This window comes from Neomonachus schauinslandi, chromosome 4 (genome assembly GCF_002201575.2).
Source record: "Neomonachus schauinslandi chromosome 4, ASM220157v2, whole genome shotgun sequence".
Lineage (NCBI taxonomy): Eukaryota > Metazoa > Chordata > Mammalia > Carnivora > Phocidae > Neomonachus > Neomonachus schauinslandi.
Window position 1 is genome coordinate 114,510,260 of NC_058406.1, and position 18,015 is coordinate 114,528,274.

At 43.7% G+C, this 18,015-nt stretch overlaps 1 pseudogene; it reads right to left on the reverse strand.

Moving 5' to 3' along the window:
- Positions 1-12,940: 12,940 nt before the first annotated feature.
- On the reverse strand, positions 12,941-13,090 carry LOC123324813 (annotated as a pseudogene).
- Positions 13,091-18,015: the final 4,925 nt, after the last annotated feature.

Consider the following 18,015-nt stretch of genomic DNA (forward strand, 5'->3'; position numbering starts at 1 on the left):
ATCCAGGGAAGGCTCTATTTGTGCCATTACTCTGTCCTTAAGTTATGCCCGTGTGACTGTCCAGGTCACAACCACCTCTGGAAACAACCACCTCTATATATTCCTATACAGCTGAGTAAACAGGATCAGTTCCAGGCAAAAATGTCAAGTCGGGGCGGCCACTCCGTCCTCCACCTCCAGAGGACATGTACACCGCCCAGGCCGTCACAATCAGAAGAGATTTGATAATTACATTCCTTGGCTGATTTTACTTGAACGAGAAAGAACTTCACAACCTTACCCCTAAGGGCGCCTTTTACCTCTAATATAGACTGTGAAGCTCTCCTTGAAATGGCCTGTCTCCCCCACCCCTGGGAATTCTAAATTCATCTGCAGAGAGACTATTATTCATCCTTTCACCCCCCAGCACCTGGTCAGTGTCCTGGCATGTAGTAGACACTTGATAAATATTTGTTGAACATAACTATAGTCCTAATAAGGGATTTCGGGAATCAAAACAGCAGATAAACATGTTTTGGTGTTTCTGCAATTTCAAATCAGTGTAAAGCAAGCTCAGAAGACAAACCCTGTAGGAGGAGGCTGTTAGTTTGCTTTGGCGGAGGAGGAGAAACTTAGGGGGGCATCACAACCACCTGGGGGTCCCTCCTGTCTCCGTCAGGGGTGCTGAAAGCTAGGAACACGTGGGCATGTACTACTCAGAAGCCCGCAGGTGACCTGACAGGCAAGGAGACACAGCCAGGGTGCACTCCATCGGCCTGGATTTTCAGAACATGTCTGCTTTCAAATGTTCTATTGCACAGCTCCTTAAGTACATGCAGTCTGCATCCATTATGACTTATCGTTTGGAAATAGCCAATGAAGCTTTATAGAAAAGAGAAAGGAACAAAGTAACTAGGAATTTTAGCCAGATTAGTTTATGTACCTTTTGTCTGATTGTAAAGCTCTGTTCATGTATACTGTGGGACCCTGCCTGGCTTTCAGCCTGTGTCCTCCTTTCCCCAGGGCTGGGCCCCTGCCTGCCCTCAGTAGAGTTTATGACCTTGAGTCTATCCTCTGGCAGTTGGCACAGCCATCTTTGTTCATACTGTTCTTCCTACCCTAGGGCTGAGGGTCCTGGTCTCTAAACCTCGATCCTGTGTGTGAGGTCCTGCTGACAGACTTACCTGGTCCCACATCCAGGGTGCCTGGACTTCCAAGTATCGCTACACCTTGATTCTGTGGCACTGAGCTGCACCTACAGGCTGGGAAGTCCAGATGCCGGGGTGTGTCCCCTTTCCAACAAGGCTAGCAAATTGCTCTTGTCCCACGGAGTTCCTTATTCTAGCATCTGCCCCATCCCAGCAAGCAGAGTGAGCAGCCCTCCCCATCTGCCCGTAGTTCATCGGATCCCTCCCAATCGACAGGAAGAAGACATAGTGGTAACATGCGATAGTCTATTACTCTGAGCAAGATTCGGAGAAAGAAGAGCTTAAGAGTTCATCTGTAGGCTATTTGGGGAACATGAACAAATAAGCTTTTACAGCAGCTATGCATTTTGTGCACAAAGTAAGGAAGACTGCTCACTGCCAGTATTTCAATCCTTCCATTAGACTATAACTATTAATAAAGGCCTGCTGAACACAATCCATATTGATAGACCTTGAAATAGTAAGTGGCATGCTTATTATGTGGCATGCTTTTCAAAGCTTTTAATATGATATCTTAAATTATTCAGAAACTGAAATAATGGATCACTTTGAAAACCATGCCATATAATGATAAAAGCCACCTACCTGAGGCCCTGCTCCAAACTTTACAAGGTAACCTTATTAATAGACCATCACAGAATGAAGCATTCTGGGTGCCAAATACGGCCAATGCAGCACCAAGAGGCAACCTAAAAAGAAAAGAAGAGTTAGTTTGAAATTCCAAAAGTGCGAGCCAATCTGGTTAATGGCACATGAGCCAAAGTGGTTTTTATTCATTATATTTTTTATACTTTACGGAAAATCTATCTCAATTCCCATTAGAAACAAACGTGAAACACATACAATATTTACAGTAAACTGAAAAGTGAAAAGTAAATAAATCAATATCCCTAGATATATAGATTTCCCCCCTAAATCACAAGTTATCTAGATGGTTCATATTTTCATTCAAATATTACTCCCAGTTTACTGTCATTCCTCAAAATTGCTGCTTATTTCCCTCATTTATATTTGAAACAAATCCACTATTTTATCTATAACAGTTTTTGGAAAAACCTTTTAGGTGTAGATCTTGTTCTAAACAACAGCTTGGAGAAACCCTGCCCAATGAGCGCTTCCCTGAGGCCATGTGTTCGCAGGCAAGGGTGCAAACCAGAAACGCCCCAGAGTAGAGGCAGAGTAAGGAGACAGACAACTGCTCAGTCCTGAGTGTGTCTTTATGAGGAGACTATTATTCATTTTAAAGCGAATTCACAGGTGGCAAGTCCATCTTCAGCAACACACAAAGAAACACCAACATGTACTCCAAAGTACTCAAGGTTTTGGATTATCCACAGCTTCGTTCTGTTAGTATACGTAAGGAAGACCTACCACATAAGCATTAATCAAGAGAGAAAAGGGACTGCCGGTAGTTCTCTGCAGAAGTCATCTGCTTCATTTCCTCAGACCCCCCAGAGTCAACGCTTGATTGTATGTGGCTCCCGCTCTATTAAGATAAGTAGCTGACACTGATGTAATAAATATTACCAACACCTATTACGTATGGCACCAATCTGAAATTACTGGGGATGCAAACAGGCATGACCCCTGTCCTCTAGGATGTCCAAGAGAGCTGCGACCACGGGATAGACACCTTATGTCAAGTGAAGTGATATGCCTGTTAATTAAAATAAAAGTTGGCCTCATAAGGCAGTATTATTAGAAGGACAAATCAACAGTAAAGAACACTATTATATGGTATAAACAAGTAACTCAGGTCAGAAAAGGAAAAGCATACAGTGGAGTTTTGGTGATTTCTACCTTGAAGAAAGTACAATAAAGAAAGGGGGGGGCATGGGGGTGTGGGGGGGCATGCCAGTTAGCCAGGAGAACTCAGAGATGAGCACCACGGATGATTACAGATTCTAAGATGATGCTCTGACTGGGGTGCAGTGTGGTTTATAGACATTGTAAAGATTGAAATGAGAAAAGTGCACTGAATCCCAAGTGGCTGGGACGTTATACACTCACGTACTAATGATAAGAAGTGGGGCAATTTTGAAGCACTGAGAACAAGCACTTAGGGCAGTGGGAGGGGGGCCGAGGGAGGGAAGAAGGTATAGGGCATGCTTGTTTGAATGAGATACAGAAGTTGGGTGCTGGAGTAGTCTAAAGCAGAGAGCTGAAAAAACAGCAAAAACAGGCATTTCCTAGAGGAAAGCTGACAGGTCCTTAAGTGCCTGACCACAGTGACAAAGGACATGCGAAGAAGGTAGACAGGGCTGTGTGGCTCACTCTTATATAGACAGATGCAAACCAAGTTACCGGTTAACTCATGCTGGTGTCTAGTGACAGCCATTCTAATTTAAAGAGGAGAAGGGCAGAGACAGAGCTTCAAAGAGAAGGAAGAAAAAGATGGCGAGCCCCACAAAAAGACAAAGCTACTATGAGTTTTAGAACCACCCTGAAATTCTTGCCTAGAGCTCACCACTTAGGCATGAAGACACCACACTTCAGCAAGAAAGACTGTGGGATGGGGTGGGAGGGAGGACAAGAATGGGGAAGGAGGAGGAGGGAGAAACACTCCCATGTGAATTGCCAATTGAGCAAGAAGGAAGTGACTTCCAACAAAAGGATGCTTCCTTCCAAAGAGCTTTGTACTGGAAGAGAAGAAAAAGTCTGGTAGCTGAGGGGCAACTCAAGATGTCAGGTGGGGAAGACCTGGGGCAGCTTCTGTGCTGAGTGAGGGTAAAGAGGCAGGGAAGAAATATGGAGCATTCTGGGAGACCGGGCACAATGGGAGCCTGAGAAAAGGAAGAACTTTTCACCTTAGATGAGAAGAGGGGCTTCTTTATTGACCTGGGAGAAATGTATATTCAAACCCATAAATGTTTTGGTAAAAGAAGCAAGAGATGCAAGGAGTTTGCTTAACTTTACCAGTGCCAAGTAGAACGGTCATATGAGGAGAATGAGGGGGAGCAAGGCACTTGGCCAGAGTGAAGGTTAGAAAGACGCTGTGGAGAACAAGAGAGAGGGTGTCCCAGAGCATCCCTGATGCTTTTAAAAGAACAAAATTTGCCATAAGAATTAAAGTTTGTTAGTAGTTGCTGGTGGGAGTGTAAACCATTAAAACTTTCTGGACTACACTGTGGAAATATGTAATCAAAGCCCTTTAAATGTTCATGTATGTTGACCTGATAAATTTCTAAATGTAAGCAAAAAAAAAAGAAAGGTGAGAAACAAAGATTTAAGTATAAGCATGCTCAAAGTATATTTTAGGAATAATAATTGATAATGTCTAATAAAAGGGGTAAAGTATATATCTATGACAGAATAACCATGTAGCCATTAAAAACCATGCATTTAAAGAATATTAAATCACACAGGAAAACACTGATATAATGCTAAAATTTTAAAAAGCCGGACAGAATATACTATGATTCCAATTTTGTAAAGTACACACTTAGAACTACTCCTACAATACCTTAAATGTATCTAGGTAAGTTATTTTTTAAAGATTAGCAAGATGTAGGCTTTATATTCTTCTGTATTTTACAAATGTCCTACTTTTATTTATTTTTTAAGATTTTTTCAAATTAATTAATTAATTTATTTGACAGAGAGAGAGAGACAGGAGAGAGGGAACACAAGCAGGGGGAGTGGGAGAGGAAGAAGCAGGCTTCCCGCTGAGCAGAGAACCCGATGTGGGGCTCAATCCCAGGACCCTGGGATCATGACCTGAGCCGAAGGCAGACGCTTAACAACTGAGCCACCCAGGCGCTTTTATATTAAAAAAATATTTTACCAAAAAGAATGGTTTTTCAAATGACGGTGCTGTAAAAGTTTGTTGTCCATTAACAACAACAAAAATAACTCGAATCCATACCTCACACAATATATATACTTAACTCCAAATGGATCAGAGACACAAATGTAAAACCTAAAACTATAAAAATTCTAGAAGAAAACAGACAAAAATCTTGTGACATTCAGTTAGTCAAAAATTCCCTGGCTACAACATTGAAAGCACAACCCATAAAATAACAAAGTTAAATGGATTTCATCACAACTGAAAACTGCTCTTCAAAGAACCATGTTTAAAAAAACAAAAAGACAAGCCACTAGAAGGAAATCTTTGCAAAGCATAAATTTGATAAAGAACTTGTATCCAGAATATATTAAGACTTCCAAAACTCAACAATAAGAAAACCACCCAATTGAAAAATGGGAAAGTATCTGAATAGACATTTTGCGAATGAAGATGGCAAATAAGCACATTAAAAGATGCTCAACATCATAGGTCATTACAGAAATGCAAATGAATACCACAGTGAGATACCACCATCTACCTACTAGAATGACTAAAATGAAAAACACTGACCGTCTGACTGGATCAAGTACTATTGAGTCTGTAAAGCAAATGGAACTCCTACGACTGATCACTTTTTAAAAGTCTGGCAGTTTCTTAAAACGTTAAACGTGTGTCTACCATATGACAGCCATTTCACACCTATGTGTTTACTCAGGAGATATGAACACACGTATCAAAGGCCTGTACATGAATATTTATGCCAGCTTCATTTGTAATAGTAAAAAAAACTAGACACAACCCAAATGCCCATCAATATGTGAATGGGTAAACAAGTTGTAGTAGGTTCATGTAATGGACTACTAATTAGCAGTAAAAAGAACTATGCACACACACAGCACCATGGAGGGACTCGAAATAATTACGCTGAATAAAAGAAGTCAGACAGAAAAAGGGTAAATATTAAATGATTCCATTTATATAGAATTCTAGGAAATGCAAACTAATCTATAGTGACAGGAAGCAGCTCAGTGGTTATCTGGGGAAGGGAGGCGGGGGGATTGGGAAGGAAAGCTCAACAAAGGACATGAGTAAACTTCTGAGAATGATGGTTATGTTCACTATGTTGGTTGTGGTGAAGGTTTTAGGGATGTGGACATATGTCACAACTTGGCAAATTACACCCTTTAATTGTGTGCAGTTTATTAAGTATCAATTGTACCTCAATAAAGCTAGGGGGAAAAGCCCAAGTTTTCATATTGAGAAAAACAAATTAATGAGGATGACAAACAAATCTTCAAATGAATTTACTGAAGTGTGCCAAAAACGCAAAAAACAAAAAACACCAAAACCAAAAACCCAAACCACTTTCTGTGAACTGATAAACTAAAATCCTTTATAAGGGCAATGACTCAAAATGACTAAAATCTTTCCTTCCCATTCACAGGGGGGGAAAAAAAGAAAAAGAGGAATACTGGCTTAAACGTAAGAATCACATTCAGTCCTTACTAGAAAGGCTATGCCTGGGCAGTTTTTAGTCACATTCTCAGCTGTTGCCCGTGGAGGAAGCCAGTGCAGTTCACCTGTTGCTTTACAGACTGGCACATCATACTAGATGATTTAAGGGCTCCAGGAATACACTCGAGCTGGAACTGAGACCTGCAAATAATAAATAGTTCTGGGATAAGTTCCATTTATCAAATACCAAAGGAAGTACCCACTGAAGCGATTCAATGCAGCCTCTGTACAGACCTTTTAAATATGTTAATTAGTGGTAGCCTTAAAAAGAAAGAAATGCCATGCTAATTGGTAGGCCTGCCTTTGATTAATTAAAAAAAAAAAAAAACAACGAAGTTACACTCCAGCCAAGATAACAAAAGAACAAGTACTAGCCAACCATGGGCAGGTATTCAGGTAGAAGGAGTCAGAAACCGTGGAGTGGGTCTGGGTAACTTGAGGCAATTTGTTATTTTTGGAGTGAGAGCGAGAGACAGACTGCAGCTAAGAGGCTGGCGATGGGTGGAGGAGCCTTGTATGAGTGATGTTACCAAGGGCTGAAGAATTTTAAATTATACTGATAATTTACAAATTACCCTAAATGTAGGTACCTGTACAATTTGCTCCCCCCACTCCCATCCCCAGCCACGTTTCGAGGTAATTCAGAAAACCACCAATCTTTTTGTGCTTTTGTTGCTTTCTGAAACAGAATTAAGTGGGGATTCTCCTATCAGTTTTTATTTAGGGTAACGTTTTTTTCAACGAAATGTGACCTTCCAGAATTATAAATTCACTTAGGCCTTTGTGGGGTTTGCTGACAGGTAATTAACAAAAGGGGGTTTAAATCTGTCACTGTGAGGCCTCAGGGTCCTCTTTCTTGAAGCTCAACCAGGACCTGGCACAGCCCCTTCTCCACTGCAGGACACACCCCTGCTCTCTCCCCTCACCCCACTCTGAGAGGGACATGTATTACAGAAAGGTTGCCCGCCCATAATCCTAACGGGGACAGTTCTGGCAACTGTCTTTACACCGCTCCTTTGCAACTTGGACTTGGAGAGTGCCTCACCACACAAACGCTCACACCAAATCACAGAGCCTAGAGCACTACAGAGAACAATGCGTGGAGGCAACAGACTTGCTTTTTGGGAATCAGAACAGTGTTTGAATCCTGCCCAAGCCTTACTGTAAGCGCAACTTTGGGCAATTTCATCTCTGTTCAGCATTTTCCTCTGCAAGACGGGAATAGATACTTACCTTGTGGTGAAAAGTAAACAGGGTCGTGTATGTCCAGTCTCTGGCATAGTTCTGGGGGTTCAAATTGCAAAGCTATTATACTCAGTGTGTTACTCAGAAATAAGTGCCACCCCCAAATGGCCTGGTGTGCACTTAAAAATAAGGGGTTTGGATTTTGTTTTTCCTGGCACAGTCTCCTATAGAATCACAGCCAACAGAATCTTTGAAGGACAAACAATGGCAATACTCCACGTAAAGAAGACGGCGCGCATGTGTGATGCAAGATGAATATTAAGAGTGACGCTTGGTAAGTAGTATACTTTTGATCTTCTCATCTCTGTGACATAGGTGGTGTGTGTACCTTAAATTTTATGGCGGTCAAAGTCGCAGATAACCCCAAATCACAGCTAAAACAAAACCTATCCACATGCAGCCAACAGTGATTTTGCGTGTTTTACTGAATGGTAATTCGGTAATATGTGATTACGACCATCGAGGGATGGACTGACCCCTGCCTGCAGCTTAACTGTGGGAAAAGATTATACTGCATCTCCAAAAATAGTAAGATTACTAAAAATCAGAGAAAACAGCTATATGTTAGGGGAAAAACATACTCCATCGAAGTACAGGAAAAATAAACCAAAATTCCACACTGACTTCTACATCATGGGAATGTCTCTTTCACATAACATCTCAGATTAATCCCCTACCCTCATCCTCCTGAAACTGAAGCAAGGGGTGGCAAGAAGAGTGTGAAAATGAATCCCGTCTTGCAGAGCCAGACTGGTGGAGGGATTGGGTATGGAGGGAAGGCGCACGGAGGTGATGGAGATCCAATACTGGGGAAAAACCAGTGCTCAACTACGACACACCACAAAGAAGGCTGCTGTAGCAGCTCTTCTCACAGTTTTAAAACAAGCAGTGTGTGTGATTTCCGAGATTTCCAAATGATCATACTTGTATTACTTTTACACTCTTGCTTTCCCCTTGCAGAAGGAATGTTTCTAAACACTAGATGCAATTTGAACTAAATAAATTTGCACTGGGTCCTCCCTGGCAAACCTTTACCTTTGGCAACAACACAGTTTAAGTCAAATTTGTCTATAGGTACCTGCCACAATATGGGACTTGTCTTCTTTTGTTTTGAAGAATCTGACTGGCATTGATCTTGAGGTAATGAATGATACAGAAAACTGAGTATGTATTTTTCCACGTATTTACCTATGCAATATGCATGTTTTGACCTTTCTGAGCCTCAGTATCTCTAATTGCAAAGAGAACAGTCAATTCTTGATTAACTGGGATACCTTAATCAAGATAGAAGGCCACAGAAAATGGCTAAAACAAAACTGGTCATAACAATACACTGACTGGTGGTCCTTTTGCATTTTAAACTGAAACTCATTTGGATAGCACAAAGCTACAGATCAATCTGTGCTGGGCAAAAGGAAAAGTGACTAGAAGTAACAAAAACAAACAAAAACAGCAAGGAAACTCTTGGGTCTGTCTCCAATATTGTCCACTGAATCTCAGCAAAGACTAGAGAATCCACTCCATCACAGCAGAGATCTTGCTTTTTACTGTTCATTTCTGTGTTCCTAATATCTAGAACAGCGGATGCACATAGAGGCACTCAAATATTTGTTGAAGGAATAGGAGGAGGATGAGAAAAGAGGGAGGGAGGGAAGGTTTCCATTCTATTGGCTGAAGGATCTGGGGAAGAAAAGAGTTGCCCAACCTACTCGATTACCTTTGTGAATGATTAGGAATTGACTACTTTAAATTTGAAAATTCTCTTGGCTTTCCCTTGAGTATCCAGCAATCAAGAACACCTTGTTCTCTTTCCTCTCTTGGCCCACCCTCAACAGATACCAGGACACTGCAGTTACTGTGCCATCTTGTGGTCATGTCTAGCAAGTTCGTCTTCCTCAATATACCATTACGGTCTCCCTACCTGGGAGGTAATGGGCTCTAAGAATAAAGTTTTGGATAAATAGCTCTCCATTTTTTAATTCAACTATCATGGAAAACAAAAAGATGAATCAGTCACTGGTCCTACCACCAAGAAGTGTGTAATCTAGAAGGGGAGATATCTCAAAAGAATATTTATAATTACTGGTAACACAAAATAGAAGTTAGAAAACGCCCTAAAATAAGTGTAGATTAAGCATAATGGGAATTCCGGGGCGCCTGGGTGGCTCAGTCGTTAAGCGTCTGCCTTCGGCTCAGGTCATGATCCCAGGGTCCTGGGATCGAGCCCCACATGGGGCTCCCTGCTCAGCAGGAAGCCTGCTTCTCCCTCTCCCACTCCCCTTGCTTGTGCTCTCTCTCTCTCGCTGTGTCTCTCTCTGTCAAATAAATGAATAAAATCTTTAAAAAAAATTTAAAAAAGAATAATGGGAATTCCTAGAGATAAAAGATTCATTCAAGCTTTGGAGGTGAAAGTTTGGGAAGGAAGAGACAAGTGAATGGCGAGTAGGGAGAGAGAAGTCACGGACCTGTGGCGGGGGGGGCTGGGGAGTGGCGTGCAGCCCCCGAGGGAGGAGGGACGGGGGCAGCTTGCACAGCGTGTGGACTATGGCAGGATGGATGGTGGCTAACGCTGAGTAGCAGGCTGAGAGGGACCAGGAGGCTGAAGGAAGCTGAGCACCAAGGAAAAGGCACTTCTGTGACGAGGTCACACTCATTTGTGCCTGTGAAAGCAATCTTGTCTGGGGGTTCTGGGGCCAAGTGGACCAGCTGCGATTCTGTGGGTAAAAAATGATTTAATTTTTTGCAGCCTGGGTTTCCTCAGCTGAAAAGGGAAATCATTAAACCCTAGAGGTTGCTACAAGGGATAGCTTAGGCATCTGCTATCACATGCAAAGCACATGCCATAGCCAGTGGCACTCAAGAGTTTTACTAAATGTTGAGGAACGCCAATAACATGAAGACCCCCAATAGCAGCGTCCCTTAACAGACAAGGGAGAACCAGCACAGGCTTTGAAAAGCAGGGCAAGGATGAGAGCGGACAGTGGCCTGTGACAGAGACACAGGAGCCAGACCGCTCACGACACATAGGTGTTTGGCGGAAGGAGTGTGGAGAGGGGCAAACGGAGGAACTCTGCTACCTGCAGAATGGACAGAGCAGACGGGCCAGTGTAAGGGGAGAAGGAAGGCCACGGAATGGGGGAAAAACCAGGCCGCTGTACAGTCAGAAAAGCAAAAGGCAGAGAGAATTTCATGGAAACGGTGGTCACAATAAGAACTAAATTCTACTCCCTTTTGCTTTGGAGACATGTATGCTTTTGGTAATCCTGGAAAGAACTGTGTCAGGGGATGGAGGCATGAGCATGGAATGCTGAGGCTGAGGAAGGAGTGCCATGTGAGAAACCTGAGGCTCGAAGCTCTTTCGAGAAATGGTATCAGCTGAAGGGGAAGGTATAGAAAAGAGAGAGCTTTCTGTCCCTGTGTTTGTTTTTAAGATGGCAGAGGCTTGGCATGTTTACATGCTGATAGGTTCAGGCACAGAAAGGACAATGAATTAGTAGGGACGGGACCCAGAGCACAAGAGTAGGTACAGGAGGACAGGCTATGTGCAGATGCTGACCAAAGGCCCTCAACACACAGGCAGAGGACAGAGAAGACAGAAATTAACATTGCCTCACACAGGAGGGGATACCTGAGCACAATTTTCAAGGATGAACTGGCACTGGCCAAGTGGGCAAAAGGAGGTAAGAAAATTCCAGCAGAGGAAATGGTGTGAGCGAGGGCAGGCATATGAACCCCAGACTGATGAGCCTGAGGAACTTCAGGTTGGTGCTGTGGGGGTATAAATGGGAAGGGAACCAGAGGGTAACCTGGGACCAAATCATGACAGGCCTTGGACTCTAGCTGTCATTTCAGGACCACTTTACACATGCTGTTTCTAAAGCATCTGGTGATGTGGCTGTCCCAGTCACCTGGAAGCCCAAGGAAAGAAAAAGCAAGGATTCTTCCAGCGTTGGGAGTAGTAAGATGGGAAAGAGGGCAGTCAATGCAGTGGAATATTCTAGAGCACTAGTGAGAGCAAGCTGGGGTGGCAGAGAGCACACGAAGACACGCCAAGGGAAAAGGAGAGGCCGAGAGCGTCAATAGTGAGAGACCAGCATGTCCAGCAGAGCAAGGCAGTAAGTGGAGTGGAAGGACACAAGCTGTGGTTGGCAAGGCTCACTCTGGGGTTCAGATGCACAGAGGTGAGTAGGCTGAAGTGACGATGACACTCTGGAAAGCAGAATGCAAACGTGAGGTACTTTTAGTTTGCATGATAGTGTCAGAGAATCTTGATTGTGACATTTGAACCTTCCTAATTTTTAGATTTCTCAACTGACATCCCCCCAGGTAATGCTTAAAGGAACCAAAAGAGGTGCCAATTTGAATCCTTATTTTTTTTTAAAAAAGGAATTAGAAAATGTGAGTAATTACTTCCTTAATTTATTTGCTTTGAAAATTCTGGTTAGTTCAGAACGTGGCAGGTAAGTGTTTTCCCCCCACGGTAACATGAACTTGTAGTTTGATTCTACAGCAATCTTCCACTTGTCCTGCAATATCAATGATCTGACACCGGGAGAAAAAACAGAAAGGAGGAACAAGGATCTGAAGAGCCAAAGCAGAGGTTACAAATCCACACACTTCATGCACTTTATGACAGAGGCAGCACCGTGCGCCCTCCCTCACCTAGTGCCAAACTCTCAGGCAAAACGAGGCTAAGAGTTCTGGTGCAGGGAAGATGAGCAGCCTCAGGTGTCGAGGGCAAATGTAATGATGGCAGCGGAAGGGTACAGCTCAGGAGGGAAAACATATGAAAGAGAAGTATGTACAAGAGAAAGCAAAAAGCATAGACAGTAGCAAGGGTTTTTAAATGGTCATGCCCCACGTCGGGGAGGGTTAAGGAAATGGGCATGCCCACGTACTCCTAGTGACTCAAGTCCTCCCGGGGGTCAAAGTGGCCACTCAACTGCCAAGCCAGGGAAGGATTTATCATTCTCTCCACCCATTTCACACCTAAGAATTTATCTGCAGCAAATAACCCAAGATGCACATAAAGATTTATGCACCAGGCCATTCATCACTGCTTATGTAAAGACTGGAAAAAGCTACACAGCCATTAACGGGAGAAGGCTAAATACATCACGGTGCTCATTCACAAGTAGTCTAGTTTTTGAGGAATAGGTAGAAGTAACATAAAAGTACATGGCAAACAACATTTACACAATGTTAGGTTTTCAAAAAGTAGGACACAAAACAAAGATCTCAATTTGGTTTACAAAGATATTACCTAGGTAGTTTATTTTTTTAATTTAATTTTTAAATTTAATTAATATATAGTGTATTACACTTGATCTTAGCCAAAAGGCCGAGAAGCGATAATATATAGTGTATTATTAGTTTCAGAGATAGAGGTCAGTGATTCATCAGCTGCATATAACACCCAGTGCTCATTACATCAAGTGCCCTCCTTAATGCCTATCACCCAGTTACCCCATTCCCCCACCCATCCCCCCTCCAGCAACCCTCATTTTGTTCCCTTTAGTTAAGAGTGTCTTATGATTTGTCTCCCTCTCTGATTTTGTCTTATTTTATTTTTCCCTCCCTTCCCCTATGATCCTCTATTTCTTAAATTCCACGTATGAGTGAAATCTGACTGATTTATTTCACTTAGCATAATACCCTCTACTTCCATCCACATCGTTGCAAATGTTAAGATTTCATTTTTTGATGGCTGAGTAATATTCCATTGGGTGTTACCCAGGCAGTTTAAAGGAAAAAAAATGCCTGTTTGTATTTAACATACTTTTGATGATGTGAACTTTAATATTATACCAGAAACACAGTATCATATATCCATATTTACTATATGCGTATTGATGTTATTCTTCTCGCTTATGGTACTTAACTCAGTATTTACTTCTTCCACAAATTCAGTCTTTCCAACTTTTCTTTCTAGGAGACTCCAACATGTTTGGAAGTAAGAGCGGAACCTGAATCTTTCATCAAATGAGGGGCCACAGAAGCCTGTCAAACAATTGTACACAGATGCAACCAGCAAGAAACAGACTTGTGGGAAACTCTACAGAACCAAACTAAACCAAACCAAAAAGACCCCACTTCTTAAACAAATAAATTTTAAGGGGGAACAAAGGGAAGGGGTTACCAGTAGGTCAGAAAAGATTTAAAAGATATTATCAGCTACCTGCAGATACGGGCCATATGGGTCCTGCAAACTGTTAAAAACACTAAGACAACTGTAGATATTTGAACATTAACTATTTGGTGATATTAAGACATTACTGTTCTTTTGAGGTGTGATGATCATATTGTGATTATAGAAAGGGTCTGTATGTTTTAGACATACACACTAAAAATATGTAATGATATGAAATAATTTCGCATCAAAGTAGTCCACAGAAGAGATGCACATGGGTAGGGGGACAGACAAAATATGACTGGCTACTGAGGTGGTAACTACTGAAACTGGCTATAGGTATATGAAGATCCTTCTAGTATCCTCTGTGCTTTTGTGTATCTCTGAAATATTCTACAATAAAAAGTTCTTTAAAAATCTCTCAAGGCGGCACTACACATAACCCCTATATGTGGTATATTACAAACCATGGGTGCTCAGTAAAAACTGGTGGACGGTGACAAAGTCAGAAATTATTTGCATGTAGTTTATGACACAACTTCTGTGAATTAAGGAATGCACGTGATCATTTCTAAAGCCCTGACCATGCTACAAAGGCCACAGGCCAATCAACCGATGGATGCTACTCTGCTGAAGCCAAGCAGGTACTTGTATGTAAAAGTAACACCATAACAAATATCTTTAGTAGTCACGGCCTTTCAATTATATCAATTACTTTTTTAGAAATAAGTATTCTGGGAGAGGGTTTTTAACATTTAGGCTTCCAAGTACTCACTTAGCATACAACGACTGGGTAATTTTAAACTCTAATAAGGGAGGAGAATAGATTGGTCTAGCAGGACCAGAGAACTGTGTCAGGCTGGGGGGTGGATGAATATGGCAGCTCGTGGAGGCAATGGCACACCACAGGAGAAGGGCCCTGTGTCATGGAGCAGACAGACCAGGCACCAGGGGAAAGCTTCTGTTGGGCAGGTGTGTGTGTGCGTGCATGCATGCACACGCACGCACGCATGCACACGGAAGCCAGGCTGGCAAGGTCTGGGAAAGGAGGCGAAGATGTGACAGTCTGAGGAAGAAAGAGGAAGTCCAGACAGAGTGGTAGAGTCAAGTGAGGGGTTCAAGCTGCTTTGGTCTGGATAGCCTTGAACATGTCTACTGGCTGAAAAAAAATAGTCAATGCAGTGTACATGTTTCCATATTCCATGGGACAGGAAAAGAGATGGTGGGAGAGCAGAGCTTCCCAGCAGCCGAGAAAACAAAGGGATACAGTGCAAATTAGGTTTGTGGTCAGGGGACAGACTGTAGATAGGGCATATGTGATAGACCCAATTTCCTCAGTGAACTTGGGACATTATCTAATGTCTATTATAGATTCTATTAATCTCACTATTAACTATTAATAGATTAGTATTAATCATCAGAACATAAAATATTAGATATTTTTTATTATATACTAGAATAAAGGAAAAAATTAATAGATTGATATTAGTCTACTAATAGATTATTAGAGATCCTAGTTCTATGAGAACTATTATCATTGTCATCATTATTAGCTTGAATTTCACAGAACAGAGTGGACAAGGTTGCTTAGACAACAAAAGCCATTTGAGCACTTACATGAACCAGGTATTATGCTGAGAATTTTGTTTGTGCATCATCTCATTTAATACTTACTTAACTTCTCTGAGCCTCATTATCTTCCTCTGTGTATGAGGGATAAGCACAGTACCTACCTTACGGAGTTGTTACGAGCATTAAAAAAGTGCCTATGTGTAAGCGTGCTGGGCAGCAAGCACAGAGTAAGCACTTCCTAGTGTCAGGGGATAGTGTTGCTCCAAGTGAGCTACCTTCCCAATTCACGAGGTCTGCAGCGGGGCCGCCTGGCTACCACTGCATTCCCCACGTAGCTAACCAGCCTGCCGGGGGACACCTGCCACGAGGCTAGAGAAGCACAGGGGTGAGCACGCACAGGGAGAGAGGGGACGGGGGTGGCGGGGGGCTGGCAGTGGTGCAGCCATGATGAGATCCAGCTTCAGAGTCTAGGGATGGGTGAAGCGGATGACAGCCACAAGGAGGCCCAGAGCCATTGCCAGCAGCCGGGGAAAGGATGTATAGGCTCCCCTGCCTGCAGCCCTCTCAGCCTGGCTCCAAGGAAGCAAGAGGTCCTGAAGTTTGGAGTGCCTGGCTTCCTGTGGGCGGACGAGGGACAGTGCAAGCAGGTCGGGGGCGGGGAGGCAACCCCCAAGAGCTCTGGGTTAGATGAGAACACAGGACTCCACTTCCAAATGTTACCACAGCTCAAGCCTCACAAAACTTGCCAAGTACTTGCTGTATGAAGCTATTTGGAGAAGGAAGACCTAGCTTCATTGAGCAGGGGAGGAGGGTATTCCAGACTGGAAGTCAAAGCAAGCTGTGTGCTAGGGACTAGAACACAAGCACTAACACAGGACTCTGGGGCACAGAAGAACCACTGAGTCAGGCCTGAAAGGACGCTGTCTAATGAGAGTGGGAAAAGAGAATCCCAAGCTGAAGGACTTGAAGGAGCCAGGGGTATGGTGGGTTCCAGGTAGTGCTTCAGGTAACAACCCATGGTACGGGCTGAACTAAATGATCCTGAAGTCTACTGAAGATGGCTGGCCTCAAAAAGGAGTCCTACGATGGTTGTGATTAACAGCTATGTTACACTCAGAAAAAAACAAAACATGTCTATGTGAATGTCCAGTACCTTTTTAGTATTTTAATTGGGGTGAAAGGAATAAGGTGTGACCTTTCTGGAGATGTGTGACCTGAAGGGGACAGACTGGAGTTTAGGGTACCCTCGGCAGTCAAGTGATTATGCCCATTTGCAGATTCGCCCTCTGGGAAAGCCCAGTGCAGATGTCAGAACATATTACTCCGCAGAACTGAGAGCACAGTAAGTACTTCCCAACCCTGAGTCTCTGGGGTGGTCATGCAAACACCAAGAGTGTGGGTAGGCTGTGTCTCTCTCTTGTCTTCTCAGGCAGGATGGGGGTCTCCCCTATCGTGTCTCCTCTCACTGCCCTGTGTACCATCCCATCTGTGTGGACCCCCCTCCCTCCTTCTGCATGTCGGCCTCTCTGCCCTCCTCGTATGCGTATATGTGGCTTCCTCTATGGGTGTCTGTGTGTGTGAGCACACACGCATGTGTGTGCACAAGTGTGCCGACTCTATTCTGAATTTCTCTGTTGTTCTGCTTTCCCAGCTTGGGGTATATAGATCTCGCTCCTCTCCCCTGGTATGTGTGCCTACTCCTCTCTCCCACCTCGGGTATGTGTGTTTGTGCATCCCTAGGCGTGTGTGTGTGTGTGCATGTCCTTCTCTGCCCTCTGGGAGTCTGTTTCTCTCTCCTACTGAAGGTATGTGTATGTGGTGTCTCCTCTGACTCTGGGGGGTGTCGCTCCTACTCTTTGGAGGCCTGTTGTGTGTCTAGCTCCTTCTGGGCATGAGGGTGCCTCCCCCTCCCCATCCCAGCATGAGTGTGCCTAGTGGGAGTGTGCCTCTCACAACCTTCTGGGTATGTGTGTGTGCAAGTGTCTCCCGTCACATCCTGGTATGAGTGTAACTCTCTCTCCCACCTTCCGGAGGTATGTGTGTGTCTTTCCTGCCCCCACAAGGTGAGTGTCTCTACCCCCATGCTCCTATGTCTACTGTCCCCCACCTTTCTAGGTGTGTGTGTCTCCCCCCTGCCCCATCCTGGAATCTGTCTCTCTCTCTCCCCACCCCTTCCACCTTCTTTCACCTTCTGGATGTGTGCCACTCTCCCCTCATCCAGTTATCGGTGTCCCCCAGGCAGGGGTGAGACAGACACAGAGCTTCTGTCTCTCTCCCCTCTCTGGGTATGAGCTGAATGTGCTTTCTCTCTCTCTCTCTTCCTCCCCTGAAGTGCGAACGATAATTCACACATATATACATAGACATAGCATCGCTGGGTGTACAGGTCTCCTCTCCCCACTGTGTTCAGTCTGTATGTCTATGAGTCCCTCTCTCTCTGGGCCTCTGGAGGTGTGTGTGTGTGTGTCCTCTCCCACCATAAGCATGTCTGTCTGTCCGTCTTTCCTTGGGGTGTGTGTACTTGGCTCCATAGCCCCATTGCAAGGCTTGCTGAGGGCAAGGAAGGGGCTTCTACC